Genomic DNA, 15,279 nt, shown 5'->3' with positions numbered 1-15,279 from the left:
TGGGCCTCTGAGCTGTTCATGTATCTGCAAATGAGAGTGTTCTTGAGATGAAGGCTGGATAGACCCCACTCTCACGGGTCTAGAAGTAGACCTGTGATTTCACATTTGCTATGATTTCTACCATGCCTGCCTACAGAGATGAAAGCTTGGGGCCCCATCCTCAGGGAGAGTAAGTGATGTGCAGTTCACAGGAGCCCATGGAAATAACTCTGATAAGAACAAAACTTTCTGACATGATGACCACCCTTGATAGGGGCCCTGTGACCAAATCTGTGTTCACACACTCACTCATTCAATCTGCCCAACCCACAACAAGGAGGGCACTGTTTGTAGATGGGAGCCCAATCCAAAGCCCAGTGCAGATGGAAAGTCTCAGCACCGGAGGAGGGGAGAAACTGGATGTAAGCCTGGGTTCCTTGGAGGAGGCAGGGAAGACTCAGCACAACCCTGGCCAGGTAGTGAGGGAGGGGGGCATTTGCACAGGGCCGCAAGGACCCTGTGACTGACGCACTGTCAGGATATTTCTCTGTGTCTCCCCATCACACACTCAGCTGGTTACCGGATATATGGAATGCAACCTTCTCATCCCCTGGGAGGTGGTGCTGAAAATTACAGAGGTGAGGCTCCAAGCAGGTGGGGAGAAACTTCACACTCAGCAATTTTCATGAGGCTCCACCACAAATGCAGAGACCCCTGCCTCTCTTTCCCCCATTAAAGCATTCATTGGCACTGAGGTCAGCAGGAGTGTAGTCTGGACAGAAGAGGTTGTGAGGGACCCTGTGTACAGCATGAGCCTCCCCATGACTGGAACATGTCCTTGTCTTGATGGGCAGAGGCCCCTGATGTGTGTCAAGGGAGCATGACCGATGCCCTGGCCATGGGTAACTCAATCACTCCCTAGAGGCAGTCCCCGAGGAGGGGCCTCTTTTCTCCTGTAGAGACAGGTACATCATCCAGTAGCAGGGCTGGGCACCCATAGGTGGCTGCTAACTAAGTGGGGACACTTTGCTTCCAGAAAGAGTCTCTCTGCTCCTATCTAATGCTCTAGCTTTGTCTTTCTCCCTGACAACTCCGTGCCTGTTACATCGTCCCTCTTTGCCTCTGTAAGACTGAATGTGACCTCACTCACACCACGAGGGTCCTTGTTCTGGCTCTCCTGAGGGTATCATCCATTGACATGGATGTTCACTGGGAGCAGTAGGGGGCATTCCCCTTGAGAGTGGGGATTCGAGGAAAGGCACGTTCAGCTTCAGAGGGCCTGTGGTTTTCTTGGGGGTAAACCAGGCGTTCCTCAACAATCATTGTCTGACCTGGGCCTCTGAAGGAAGCATGGGGGCTTCTCTTGTAGGAACCCTCCTGGGGCTCAAGTCAAAGTCCTCCCCATGGCCAGTACGCCCTATGGGACCTGCCCCTCGTTACCTCTCTCATCCAATCTCCTGGCTCTGCCTCCATCACGCTGTGACAGTCACATCAGCCTCCTCACTGTTTTCACACACACGACACTGAGTTCCACTCCCCACTTTTTCCACTGGCCATTATCTCTGTCTGGGGTACTCTTCTCCCAGAGAGGCATCTCTTCTAGGCTTTTGCTCAAAAGTCACAATCTTAGAAAGAACTTCCGTGACCACTCTTTCTAGACATGATCCCCTCTCTCTATTTCACTATCCCGATTTAATTTTAATCACGGCAGTTACAAACGCCTGAAAAATTACTTAGAGTTTGGGGGTGTATGATCCCAACAGAATGTACATTCCATGAGGGCAAGGTTGATTTTCTCCTTCCTAACACTCATAGTTGTGCTTCACACATACATGTGCTTCACACATGACTGAATGACAGAATGAATAAATTTAAACTCGTTGAGAGAGGCACAGCTAGACAGGCTGAGGATTCTGCTAGGGAACATATTCAGGGATGACAAGATGATGACAAAGCTGTGGTCTTTATCTCACCTACATGGTGTCCTTGGGTCCCCTTGGAGATGACCCCTTTTCTAACAGAATGGAAAGTCCTGTTGTCCTTTCACATATCACTCGCAGTCAGCGACAGAGGCCGTCCCCACGCCAGGCCTTCGGATTCCATTCTCAGTAGCTTTATCTCTTCTGCCAGTTGGGGGACTGTGGCCGCCTTTCCCCATGAGACCTATTCTGTGTTAAGCAGGAAAGCACAAACAAGCACCAATGCCAATGCTCAGCACAGAGAAAATTCTTTGAATGCTTCCTGTTACAATAGTGGCCACCACAGAGGAGTAATCTTCAGTTTATGAAGACTTTTTTCCGAGTCCAAGAGTGTGGCAATCTGTGGGGTTTTCCTCCTGACTTTGTCTTTCCACCCTTTGCATTATCATCCTGGGAAGGTTGGGGAATCTACGTCTGTTGTTCCCCAATCTCACCACCAAGAGGCGCTCGAGATGAAACAGTTTTGTCCTGGGATGTACCGCTGAGGGGTAGCGGTAGGACCACCCACTCTGGAAGGTACCATTGGGAGAGTGCGTGTGACAACACAGAGGGTCCCCTGACACCGCGTCGGGCATCGACCACAGTTCCCAGCGGAGGCACTCATGGCGCCACTGGGTCCAACCGCATTCGCTCCACTCCGCCTTCCCGCCGCATTTGAATTTGAGTGGACACTGATATTAAGCCGCAACTTTCTTTGTCTCTTTTCCAACTCCACCCCTTCGTTTTGACATGGTCACATCCAAGGTGGGGATGGCTCCAGAGCGAGAGATTGGCTGCCGCTTTGGGGGTAAGGCGACCGGGAGATGGCCGGAATTAGTTCTTCCGGAGCGCGAGTATACGCGGAAGTCCGGCTACTCCCGCCCTCCTTTTTCTCCTGCTCAGTTCCCATTGGCTGCCTGTCTTAGACAGGCACTGAGGTCGCGGAGCTGGACCTCTGGGCGCGAGGCGTGTGTATACCAGTGCGCCTGCGTTCGTTTGCCCGGCTTTTCAGAGTGTGCCATGTTTTCTCCGAGTTTTACCGCTTTTCCCGAAGGGGTTGAATGGCTGCCTTGGTTACTGGCGAGGTTCGGCACAGTCAGTGGCTGTGCAGGGCGACCGTGTTTCAGTCTTACTGAGCTCTCCCTCAGTCTGGATCAGATGGCAACGCGCGGTAAGTCGCACAGATGCATGCAATTCATGACCAGGGAGAGGTCTCAGGGCTTGTTTCGTGTCTCTCCCTGGAGAGTAACCTGGGTCAGGGAGCTTGGGGTTGTGTATGGCTACGTGTGACATCACAGATGCTGTTTTGGGTACGCTTGATCTCTCTGAGCCATTGGCCAGGATTGTGGGTGATGGGGTATTTGATCGGAGTGGATTTTGAGAGCCATAGTCCAAAGCCTCTAGGATGTGTGTGCCTGTGTGCCGGGATGTGCATTTTTGGAGCTTTGGGGCACTTGAGTCCCTGGGTGTGAGATCTCTGTGTAGGCGTCTGCGCCCCAGAATGTGAGATCTCTGAGCTTTTGATTCTGGGTCCCAAGTTGTGCTGTCTCTGAGCTGCTTTGAGGAGGGGTTTGTCTTAAGGTGGAAACTCTCAGCTGCTTGGGGTCTGCGCACAGGGTGCAGGTTTTCCATTTGTCTGGGAACTTTATCTGCAGGTTGTATGATGTTCTTGAGTTACTCAAAGTTATGTCTTTCTGCTTAGCGGTTTCTGTATTAACTTAGTAAGTGTCCGGAGTGGTTCGGAAGTCAGTCTCCGTGATGTGAAGTATCTGTGCGATTCTCATTTGTTTCTGTCTTGACGACCTTGGTCTGTTTGGAGGCTCTTTGTCGCAGTGTGTTTGGTCTCTGTCGTATTTGAGGGTCTGAGGCTCGAGTTGTGAGCTCTCTGTGCAGATACTCAGTGACCTTTTTTTGTGTGTCTGGGTATCTACCTGAGCTGTTTGGAGTCGTTGTGTTAGAAATAAAACCTCTTGAGTTCTTGGCTGTGAGGTCTCTGTCCAGGAGCTGAGGATTTGGAAGCTGGCAGATATGATTCCGAAGCCTGGAACCTGACATGCTGACTGTGTGTCATTGAGCGTGTATGATAATTAATTCAGTGGGGCCAGTGTCGGTCTTGGAGGGTACCTGTGCATGTTAGCGATGTGTGTAAAGGGCCTGGCTCCCGACTGTCCTTCAGCAAATGTTTTCTGAGCACCTGCCATATACCAGAGCGCTATTCGAGGAGTTTGTAACAGGACAAAACGGACCAAGTCTCTCGTTTCAGAGACCTGGTAGTCAGTAAGTAAATCAAGGGTGGGTGGCAGGCACTATGAAGAAAGATAATACTAGATCAGGGGAAAGGGGGTGTGTGGGGTATGATGTTATTATTTTATTCAAGATAATGAGGGAAAATCTCCCTGAAAGATGGCAATTAAGCAGAGATGTGGAGGAAGTGAGGGAGCAGGCCATGGGCTTACCTAAGGGAAGAGCATTCCAGGCTGAAGGAGCAATAAACGCAACAGTCCTGGCAGGGAAATCTACTTGAGGTGCTTCTGAATGTCAAGGAGTCCCGTGATGCTCTGAGTTTGTCATGTTTCATTGGGTTTAGCACTCATTGCAAAGGGTCTGGTGCCGAAATCTCTGTTTCTCCCACAATTTGTGGTCATCCGCATTTCACAGATGAAGGACTCAAGGCTCCAACGTGTGCCCTGCACCTTCTCTCCTAGCTATACCTGAAATTAGGAGTGAAACCTTCTGGTCCATGATGAGACAGAAAGCTTGAGTATACCAGCTGCAGGGATGATAGCATCCAGCTGAATGTCAGTCAGCCAGCGGATATCAGTTACAATATGGGAATCGCGCCTCATAACACTGCTACTCTTGATGCAGGGCAGGACTTAAGAAGGAGGAAGCAACTGGGGCAAAGGAGGGAGGCAGGAAGGAGAAGCTGGAGGACAATGAGAAAATAAAACCAATGGCTTCATCACATTGCTTGGATTTGGCCCATTTTACCTTGAGTAACTGGTTGTGTTAGAATATAGTCACCTTTTCTCTGTCCCTACCCATTTTTTCCCTCCCTTTGTCTGTTGTGCCAGGGATACCACCTGGGCCTGGAGATTTCTGTAAATTTTTCAACTACAAGCTCGATTTTTAAATAGATTATCTATTTCTTTTTGGCTCAACTTTGTTAGTTAGTTCCTTTCACCGAAATTGCCAGATGTAGTTATTATAATCATTCACAGAATCCTTTTAATTTCTGTGAGATCTGAAATCTATTTTACTTCCGATATTCATAAGTGTTGTCTTTAGATATCTTGCTTTTTTTGGTCTACATGAGTAGACGTTTATGAATTTGTATTGATCTTTTGAAAGAGCCAGCTTTGGGTTTTGTTGATCATCTCTACTTTTTTTTTTTCTGATATGTGTTCTGATCGCTATTTCCCTTATTTTGCTGACAGTCTCGCTACTAATGAGGTTTACTAAAGTCCCTGAGAGTTTCCCAAGCATAGTGAAAACGGACAGATTCTAGGGCACTATTGTAGCTGCACTAAGTGAGATGCACCGAGTGCGGATCATGAAATCTCCATTTTTCTTTTTTTAGAATTCCTCAGTTCTGATTGACATGGACAACTTGTCTAGGCACTACTAGAGCAGAGGAATGGTCTTATTTTGCCTCCTGCCAGGCTCTGTCTCCACTGGGAGCATGTGTAGGTGACAGGGGTTTGCTGCCTTCTCTGATGCACAAACCCAAGACCTCCAGTCTAGGAGACTCACTGACCTGCTGTCTGCTGTTCTGAGGATTCAGACTGCTGTTCAGACTATCCTTTCTACAAAACATCCTGATGCAGTCTTGCCAAGCCTCTATCTGAAAGATTTCTGAAGAAATCCGATTTCTATTTCGTGTGCATTTCTGAGGTAAGATCAATTTGTGTTATGTGGTAGCTGTTATTCTACATATTTTGCCATAGCCGTTGGATCTTAGCCTTGACTGAATAAATACAGAACACACTGAGGTTTCCACAATGCCTCGAGACCAGTGGTTCCCTGACTGCTGGGCGACTCTGAGCAAGTAACATAGTGTCTCTGTGCCTCATTCTTCCATTAGCCACATAGAAGCACTAGCTTGGAGTAAATTTAACTACTTCATGGGGCAGTGTAGAACACTGACCATGTTAAGACAGGGGAAAGTGTCAGAACAGTATGTGCCATATGGTACGTTCCCGGTCAATTCTAGCTGTTGTCATTACTGTAGTTAATATTATTGCTGTTCCACATTTCCCTGGATAGTGCTCCAGGGACACAGTGTCAAGACCACCTTTGACTCACCGCATGGACCTTGCAGCATCACTTCAGCCCTTCAGGGCCTCAAGAATGGATTGTATGAGGCATGGGGGAAGGATTTTTTTTTTTTTTTTAGCATAATGAGTATTCGGCTCTTCCTGTGGGGACATTGTGAAGCCTAAATACAACACTGAGGCTTCATCATGTGCTCGTATGGAAAAATTTAGTGCATATTCTCTATGCAGTTACAAGTCTAATGACCCCTTCCTATGATATGTATAATGACAGGAAGTAAGTGGTCACTGGCCAGTTATAGAACTAGAGTATATAAAGTTTTAAAAACCTTATAGAGGGTCATTTAAAGGCCAAGAAACTTCTTCACATAGGTTTTTTTTTTTATTTTGGCTTTCTTTTTATCAAGTCTAATTCCCCTGTATCAAATTCTGAAAATCTCAATCTAATGAAGATATGAAAATGTTAATAGTCAAACTTTCATCATTAATGCTTTATTTCTTGTTTAGTTTTCACATTGCCAGTTTTAGTGTGTTTCTTATTTCTTCTGCTAATATTCATGATTTTTAATCCAAGGGTAATGGTGTGGATATTTTCATAATTTTCATAATAAAGGAAATTAATTTTCCTTTATTCTAGGAGGTTTGTCATAGAGGATTTTACTATGATTTGTGTCATACAGTATTCTGCCTATGTTTTCTTCCTAGAGTTATATAGGTTCTGGTCTTACATTTAGGTAAATCTGAGGAGATCGTCAGCCATGATTTTGGATGGAGAGTCTGAGGATGGGACACGGGTGCTAGAGAGCGGAGTTGGGGTGGGAGGGGAAAAGGGTGGGGGCAGGGACGGGGGTGTGAGTACAAGCAGAAACGGAAGTGAAGAGAGGCAGGAAGATAAGCTCACCCTTCTGAACCGTGGTTAGCTCTCCATGTGTGCACGTATAATGAAGTCTTTGAGTACTCATCACAACACTATGAGGTAGCATTTTTAATGCTGTCATCCCTTTCGGCAGCTGAGGAAGCAGAAACACGTAGCGGTTAACGGGTGAATGAATTTACCCAAAGTCACCTCCCTGGCAAGAGCTGAGTCAGATTGGTGCCAGGTGGAGAGGAACAGAGACGTGTTGTATCTGACCCCCAATCTGGAACACATTGCGGTGTCTAGTGTACTCTGGATCAAAAGGCAGATCCACATGTCCATCCGCAGGAAACTTTACCGTGTACGGATTGAACACAGTGTCTCCTAAGTGCATGAAAGACCATGGGATGTCAGGTCAGCATGCACATATCACAGAGAACAGTTCCTGGTCCAAATAATAGATACAGTATCATGAAGACATTAACTCCCCTATCTCATACTTTTTAAAAATGAAGAGAACGGAACCTGGAAGGCAATAGATCACATATTAAGGGGTTTTTTCCCTCTCAATTGTGACATTCTAGGTAATTTCCAAATTACCTATTTCTAGCTTTTAACAAATATTTATTTTTCATTGATTGATTATTATTTACAGTATTGGTTTGATTTCTGTCACACCTCAACCTGAATTAACCATAGTTTTCGGTGTACATATGTCCCCTCCCTCTTGAATCCCTCCCACTTCCCGCTCATTCCCACCCCTCTAGGTTATTACAGAGCCCCCGTTTGTGTTCCCTGAGTCATACAGCAAATTCCCATTGGCTATCTATTTACATATGTTAATGTATATTCATCCATGCTACTCTCTCCATTTATCTCACCCACTCCCTCTCCTCCCCTACCCTTGTGCACAAGTCTGTTCTCTATGTCTGCGTCTCTATTGCTGCTCTGGGATCAGGTTTATCAGTACCATCCTTCTAGATTCCACATGTATGCGTTAATATACGGTATTTGTTTTTCTCGTTCTAACTTACTTCCCTCTGTATAATAGGCTCTGGGTTCATCCACCTCCTTAGAACTGACCCAGATGCATTCCTTTTTTTCTATGGCTGAGTAGCATTCCATTGTATATACGCACCTCAGCTTCTTTATCCATTCCTCTGTCGATGGACATCTAGCTTGCTTCCATGTCTTGGCTACCGTAAATAGTGCTGGAGTGAACACTGGGGTACGTGTGTCTTTTTCAGCTTTGGTTTTTGGAAGGTCATATGCCTAATAGTGGGATTGCTGGGTCACATGGTGGTTTTATTCCTAGTTTTTTAAGGCATTTCCACACTGTCTTCCATAGTGACTGTATCAATTTACATTCCCACCATCTCTAGCACTTGTTGCTTGTGGACTTTTTGATGATGCCCATTCTGTCTGGTGTGAGGTGATATCACGTTGTAGTTTTGATTTGCATTTCTCTAATAATGAGCTTCTCTGGTGCCTCAGATGGTAGAGAGTCTTCCTGCAGTGCAGGAGCCCCAGGTTCAATCCCTGGGTCAGGAAGATCCCCTGGAGGAAGAAATGGCAACCCACTCCAGTATGCTTGCCTGGAAAATTCCATGGACAGAGGAGCCTGGTGGGCTACAGTCCGTGAGCTTGCAAAGAGTTGGACACGACTGAGCGACTAACACTCTAATCATGAGTGATGGAGAGCATCTCTTCATGTGTTTCTTAGCCATCTCTATGTCTTCTTTGGAGAAATATCTGTTTAGGACTTTTGCCCACTTTTTGACTGGGTTGTTTGTTTCTCTGGTATTGACTTGTATGAGCTGTGTGTATGTTTTGGAAATTAATAGTTTGTCAGTTGTTTCAGTTGCTATTATTTTCTCCCATTCTGAGGGTGGTCTTTTCACTGTGTGTATAGTTTCCTTTGCTATGCAAAAACTTTTAAATTAAATTAGCACCTAGTTATTTATTTTTGTTTTTATTTCCTTTATTCTAGGAGGTTTGTCATAGAGGATTTTACTATGATTTGTGTCATAGAGTATTCTGCCTATGTTTTCTTCCTAGAGTTATATAGGTTCTGGTCTTACATTTAGGTCTTTAGTCCATTTTCAGTTTATCTTTGTGTGCGGTGTTAGGAAAGTTATGACCAACCTAGACAGCATGTTAAAAAGCAGAGACATTACTTTGCCAACAAAGGGCCGTCTCGTCAAGGCTATGGTTTTTCCAGTGGTCATGTATGGATGTGAGAATTGGACTATAAAGAAAGCTGAGCGCAGAAGAATTGATGCTTTTGAACTGTGGTGTTGGAGAAGACTCTTGAGAGTCCCTCGGTTTGCAAGGAGATCCAACCAGTCCATCCTAAAGGAGATCAGTCCGGGGTTTTCATTAGAAGGACTGATGTTGAAGCTGAAACTCCAATACTTCGGCCACCTGATGGGAAGAGCTGACTCATTGGAAAAGACCCTGATGCTGGGAAAGTTTGAGGTCAGGAGAAGGGGATGACAGAGGATGAGATGGTTGGATGGCATCACCGACTCAATGGACGTGGGTTTGGGTGGACTCCGGCAGTTAGTGATGGACAGGGAGGCCTGGCATGCTGCGGTTCATGGGGTCGCAAAGAGTCGCACACAACTGAGCGACTGAACTGAACTGAACTGATGGTGTTAGGAAGTGTTCTAATTTCATTCTTTGCACTGAGTTGTCCAGTTCTTCCAGCACCACTTACTGAAACTGCTGTCTTGTTCCCATTGTATATTCTTGCCTCCTAAGTCAAAGATAAGGTGCCCACATGTGTGTGGGTTTTTCTCTGGGCTTTCTATCTTGTTCCCTTGGCCTTTATTTCTGTTTTTGTGTACTGTCTTGATGACTGTGACTTTGTAGTATAATTTGAAAGCAGGTAAGTTGATTCCTCCCGCTCCATTCTTCTTTCTCAAGATGACTTTGGCTATTCAGGGTCTTTTGTGTTTCCGTACGAACTGTGGCTTTTTTTTTTCTAGTTCTGTGAAAAATGCCATTAGTACTTTGATAGGGATCACATTGAATCTGTAGATTGCATTTGGTAGTATAGTCATTTTCACAATATTGATTCTTTCTACCCAGGAACCTGGATTATCTCTCCATCTGTTTATATCATCTTTGATTTCTTTCATCAAATTATAATTTTCTGTATATAGTTCTTTTGTCTCCTTAGGTAAGTTTATTCCTAGATGTTTTATTCTTTTTGTTGCAGTGGTGAATGGAATTGATTCCTTAATTTCTCTTTCTGATTTTTCATTGTTAGTATGTAGGAATGCAAATGATTTCTGTGTATTGATTTTGTATCCTCCGACTTTGCTAAATTCACTGGTTAGCTCTAGTAATTTTCTGATAGTATCATGGTATTCTATGTACAGCATCACGTCATCTGCAAACAGTGAGTGTTATACTTTCTTCTCTTCCGATCTGGATTCCTTTTATTTCTTTTTCATCTCTGATTGTTGTAGCTAGGACTTCCAAAACTATGCTGAATAATAGTGGTGAAAGTGGACACCCTTGTCTTGTTCCTGATCTTAGGGGGAATGCTTTCAGTTTTTCACCATTGAGAATAATATTTGCTGTGGGCTTATCATATGTGGCCTTTACTATGTTGAGGTAGGTTCCTTCTATGCCCATTTCTTGAAGAGTTTTAATCAGAGCCAATGCCCCCACAGACTGAGGGGTCCACAGGTCATGATTTTAGAGCCCCCACCACTTGATTTACACTGGGTGACTCTGCAAACCCTCCAACCCCTCTTGCGGATACAAACACACACAACAGCACAGCAGAAATTGTGAGCCTGTCTTTGTCTCCTGAGGTAATTGCAGATTTGTGGACTCACTACCCAGAGTTGTCACTGGCCATCCTTTGCTCATTCTTGTCCTGAACAGGGTCACCGCAGAGATGCGTGGACCAGTCTCCCCTAGACTGTGGACGTCTCCTGCCTCCTCTTCTCGTTGTTAGACATCTCATGTTCTTTCGCCTTCATCTCCCATGTCAGCAGGGGGCTGGGCCCATGCACATACACGCAAACACAGGTGACACAAGCACACACCTGTACACACGCATGTGCAAGGCACAGGGACACAAACAGGGAACAAATGTGTCAGTACCTGAAGAACCAGTGGTTCACACGAAATGCAGTGATTTCATATTTCTCATAGGAAAATCCATTCTGATCTTCAAATGTGAAATATACAGAAGTCCAACTTCCATGAAAGAGTGTTCAAGCCTAGATTTTGATAGAAGAAATACAAAGAATTCCATATTTTGCGAAGAAGCAGTGGTGCACATATTTTCATTTGTGAAACAGAGAGAACTCCAATACCATATAGGTTCTCCATATCTTAAGAAAACCAACGCCATGATTTTCGTCTGTGAAATATAGAGATTTCCATATTTAATGTAAGGAAGTCACCACCCAGATTGTCATATATGAGGTATAGAAAATACCATATTTCATGTAAGAAACTCAGCATCCAGATTTTCCTAAAGTGAAATACAAAAAGTTCAATATTTCATGATGTAAATTCAGCACTGACATTTTCATATGTAAAATATAGAGAATTCCATTTTTAACTGAGTAAAATTTCACCCTGATTTTCATATGTGAAATATACCGAATTCCATAGTTTAGGTAGTAATATTGGTGCACAGATTTTGATATCCAGAATATACACAATTCCGGATTGTACATGGGTAAATTAGCACCCAGTTTTTCATGTGTGACATACATAATGTTAAGTACTGCCTAGAGGAAAATTTGAGCAGAGATTTTCCTATATGATATATAGAAGATTTCATATTTTGTGGTAAATGGGTGTCCAGGTTTCACATGTGATTCTATAGAGAGAACTCCACATTTCATGTGGGAAAATTGGCAACTGTATTTTCATATATGAAATATAGACTTCAGGGTTTTTTTGTATGAATGTCTGGGATGGGATTTCCTTATATGAAAGATGAAAAATTTCTTATGTCATGTGTGAAAATCTGTTCACTGATTAATATATGTGAAAAGTAGAGATTTCATATTTCATGTAGGTAAAGTTTTTCCCAGTGTTGTATAATGTGAAATATAGACAGTTACATATTTATGTAATAAAATCATAAGATTTTCATATATGAAAAATACAGAATCCCATGTATCAATATAGCAGAAAAACCCTTCCTCCAATTATCACCTGTAAAATATACAGAAGTCCATATTTCATTTAGGAAAACTTCTAATGTGATGTCCACATGCAAAACACAAAATTCCACATTCACATTTGAGAAACTATGCCTACAAAACCCATGCTAATATTTTAATATGTGAAGTTTAGGGAATTTAATATTTAGTGTAGGAAAATGAAAGTCTATATTTTCAAATGCTAAACACAGAGAATTCCATATACCATGTAGGAAAATGTGCAGCCAATATTTATAAATGCGATACGAAGAATTGAACATTTCATTTGTGAAATGTAGAGAAATACATATATTGTAGAACACACAACGCCAATATTTTCATATGTGAAATATAGATTAGTCTATATTTAAATCAAGGAAATCTGTGCTCAGATCTTTTATATGGAATGTAAAGAGTACCACACCTCATGTAAGACAAGCTCTATCTAGATTTTCATTTGTGAAATGTACACATTTCGTATTTCTGGAATGAATATTTGCTACTGGAATTTCATATTTGAATGATAGAGAATTGTACATCTCTTGTCAGAAAATTTAATTGAGAAATTCATTTATGAAAGTAGAATTCCATGATTCAGCAGGAAAATGGATACTCAAATTTTCCTATGTGAATAATACAGAATTCCCTATGCTTGCAGGAAAATACGTGCACATATATCCATATGTGAAGCAAGCAATATTTCATATATCATGACCAAACATATACAGCTAGATTTTCAGACATGAAATACAGATTTCATACTTCCTGGAGAAAATTCTGTACCCATATTTTCGTGTATGAAATATAGAAAGTTACATATTTCCTGTAGGAAAGTCATCTTTCAGGCTTTCCTATATGAAATATAGAGAATTCCATATTTGAAGTGGGAAAATCTGCACTAATACTTTAATACAAGAAATGTACAGAATTTCATATTTCATGTAGAAAATCTGCACCTAGATTTTCAAATGTGAAATATAAAGAATTCCATTGTTCGTCAAGTTAACCTGCCCTCATGTTTTGCAAGGGACATACAGAGAATTCCATATTTCATGTGGGAGAATCTAAACCAAGATATTCATATATGACATGTAGCGAATTGCACATATTATGGAGCAAAATCAGGGTCCACATGTCATATAGGAAATATAGGGATTCTATATTTCATAGAAGCATATCTAAGGTAAGTTTTCCATATTTGAAACATAGAAAATTCCATAATTCATGTAAAAAATATGAACTCAAATTTTCGTATCTAAAATATACACGTTTCATATGTCATGTAAGAAAATCTGTACCCTGGTTTTCATATGAGAAATGAACAAACGTCCATATTTCATCTCAAAACTTCCTCATCTTGTTTTTACTTGGGAAATATAGAGAGTTCCATATATTTTCTAAAATATCTGGCCTGAGAGTCCCACATACGAAACGTGGAAAATTTCATATGTGATGCGTGAATATCTGTACACTGATTTCTATATGTGAAATATAGAGATGTCATAGTTCAAGTAGGAAAATCTGTTCCCAGATATCTATATGTGAAATTAGAATTACATATTCTATGTCAAAAAATCATAATTAAGGTTTTCTTATATGAAATATGCAGAATCCCATATAGCAATATAGCAGAAAATCTACACTTAACTTATCATCTGTAAGATATACATGATTTCATACTTCATTTAGGAAAATCTGCACTCAGATTTCCACACGTGAATCATACAGAATTATATAATTTCACAGTTGAAAACCTAGGCCCACAACACCTGTGCCAATATTTTAATATGAGTTCTAAGGAGAATTTAATATTTAATGTAGGTTCCTGAATGTCTATATTTTCCAAAGAGAAACACAAGAGAATTCCATATGTCATGTGCAGAATGTGCACACAGATTTTAATAAGTGTAAAATAAAACATTCAGTATTTAAGCAGGAAAACCTTTTTCCAGATTTTCATATAGCATATTGCATGTTTCATGCAGGAAAACCTGTGTCTAGATTTTCAAATGGGAAATATAGAGAGTTACATATTTAGTGTAGAAACATCAGCACCCATGTTTTCATATGTGAAATACAGAGTATCCCCAAACAAGGAGATCTGTGTCCATATTTCTTTATGTGAAATATGAAATATGCCAACTTTCATGTAGGAAAATCTTTACCTAGATGATCATTTATGAGATGTACAAATTTCCTAGTTCAGTAATGAAAATTTGCCTCGGTGTTTCATATTTGGACTATGGAGAATTATATACTTCATGTCCGAAAATCTTAAGTGAGATTTTCATTAGAAAACTGCAAAATATTCCATACTTTATTCAGGAAAACATGTGCTCAAATTTTCCTATGTGAAGAATACAGCATTCCATATTTATGTAGGGAAAAGAGTGCAGAGATATCCAGATGTGAAACATACAATAGTCCATCTATCATGACCAAAAATATACAGCTAGATTTCCAAACATAAATACAGATATCAAATTTAATGTAGAAAAAACTACACCCATAACTCATATGTGATATAGAGAAAATTGCATATTTCATCATTCAGGAAAATCATCATTCAGGTTTATATATGCATAAAGCAGGGCATTCAAAACCAGTGCTCTGGAACAACCCATAGGAATAGGGTGGGGAGGGAGGTGAGTGGGGCTTAAGGATGTGTGGGACACATGTATACCTATGGCTCATTAATGTTGATATATGGCAAAAAGCATCACAATATTGTACAGTAATTATCCTCCAGTTAATACAAATAACTTAATTTGAATTCAAAAACGAAAAAAGTGGAAGGAACTCTACTCAGTGCTCTGTGGTGACCTAAATGGGAAGACAATCCAAAAATGAAGGGATCTATGTATGCCTATAATAGATTGACTTAGATGTACAACGGAAACTAATATAAGATGGTAAAGCAACTCCATTCCAATAAAAATTGTTTTCAAAATATAACAATTCAACTATAGCTCCAGCAGTGAATGAATAAATGGTTCCCCCATTTGCAATATATATGTCTGAGGGGACATTAT

At 41.8% G+C, this 15,279-nt stretch overlaps 1 protein-coding gene across 25 annotated transcripts in view; it reads left to right on the top strand.

Moving 5' to 3' along the window:
- Nucleotides 1-2,939: 2,939 nt before the first annotated feature.
- Nucleotides 2,940-15,279, top strand: part of LOC145536797 (histone-lysine N-methyltransferase PRDM7-like) — a 44,147-nt gene continuing 31,807 nt past the window's right edge. For 15 of the 25 annotated variants that reach the window (XM_081566703.1, XM_081566689.1, XM_081566699.1 and 12 more), the window contains exons 1-2: nt 2,940-3,108; nt 5,518-5,831. The gene's annotated coding sequence lies outside the window, so the exon portion shown is untranslated. The remainder of the gene's footprint in view (nt 3,109-5,517; nt 5,832-15,279) is intronic. The other 10 variants (XM_081566707.1, XM_081566693.1, XM_081566708.1 and 7 more) reach the window with 1 other exon arrangement.

This window comes from Giraffa tippelskirchi, chromosome X (assembly GCF_054371585.1).
Source record: "Giraffa tippelskirchi isolate mGirTip1 chromosome X, T2T-mGirTip1v1.2.pri, whole genome shotgun sequence".
Lineage (NCBI taxonomy): Eukaryota > Metazoa > Chordata > Mammalia > Artiodactyla > Giraffidae > Giraffa > Giraffa tippelskirchi.
Note: the sequence above shows the minus strand (reverse complement) of the source record. Positions and strands in the feature narration are given on the sequence as shown.